Raw genomic sequence first — 715 nt, forward strand, 5'->3', positions numbered from 1 at the left:
TGTAAAAACCTTTCTGTTTCCAGAACGCTTCCCTGCCTAACAACACTAACAAAACTAACAACTACTCTGTGTCCTTTACACCTTTCTCAGCTTATGTCCTCCTCTGTAAGTCGCTTTGGATAAAAGCAGCAGCTAAATGTAATGTAATGTAATGTTATGTAACGTGCTAACGTGTTTACAGGAGCGGCCTGTGTAAGCTGTGGTCTGTCCCAGACTGCAACCTGATTCGTACACTCAGAGGTGGGCGGAGCTTTGCTTGTTTTATGTGTTTCTATTGGTCCTTGTGATTATCTGAACTGAGACTCCGCCCCTCTTTGTCCCCGCTTTCTGATTGGCTGAAGGACACAACACCAACGTGGGTGCGATCGTCTTCCGCCCACAGGCCGGAGTTTTTCTCGACCAATCAGATGTCAGCTTGGCCTCGTGTGCTGCTGACGGATCTGTGAAGCTGTGGAACCTCGAGAGGTAGGAGACAAGGAGACAAGGGGGGAGATGAGGAGATGTAAAGGACTGAACAATAACAAACCCTTCCTATTCTTTAAGTGGTCATCCATATATGGTCATTCATTCCTTTCTACCTCTCCTGTTGCCATAGTGATGAGCCGGTGGCTGACATCGAAGGTCACAGTGAGCGAGTGTCCCGAGTGTCATGGCATCCGTCAGGACGGTTCCTCGGAACGACAAGGTGAAACAACTGACCGAACCACCGACTCTG

The 715-nt window shown here is 48.7% G+C and overlaps 1 long non-coding RNA gene across 1 annotated transcript; it reads left to right on the top strand.

Moving 5' to 3' along the window:
* Positions 1-126: 126 nt before the first annotated feature.
* LOC113744811 (uncharacterized) lies at positions 127-705 on the top strand. The gene is made up of 3 exons (XR_003461850.1): positions 127-240; positions 342-465; positions 596-705. It is a non-coding gene; the product is annotated as an uncharacterized LOC113744811 (long non-coding RNA).
* The last annotated feature ends 10 nt before the right edge of the window (positions 706-715 follow it).

This window comes from Larimichthys crocea, unplaced genomic scaffold (genome assembly GCF_000972845.2).
Source record: "Larimichthys crocea isolate SSNF unplaced genomic scaffold, L_crocea_2.0 scaffold21598, whole genome shotgun sequence".
In the NCBI taxonomy this organism is placed as follows: domain Eukaryota; kingdom Metazoa; phylum Chordata; class Actinopteri; family Sciaenidae; genus Larimichthys; species Larimichthys crocea.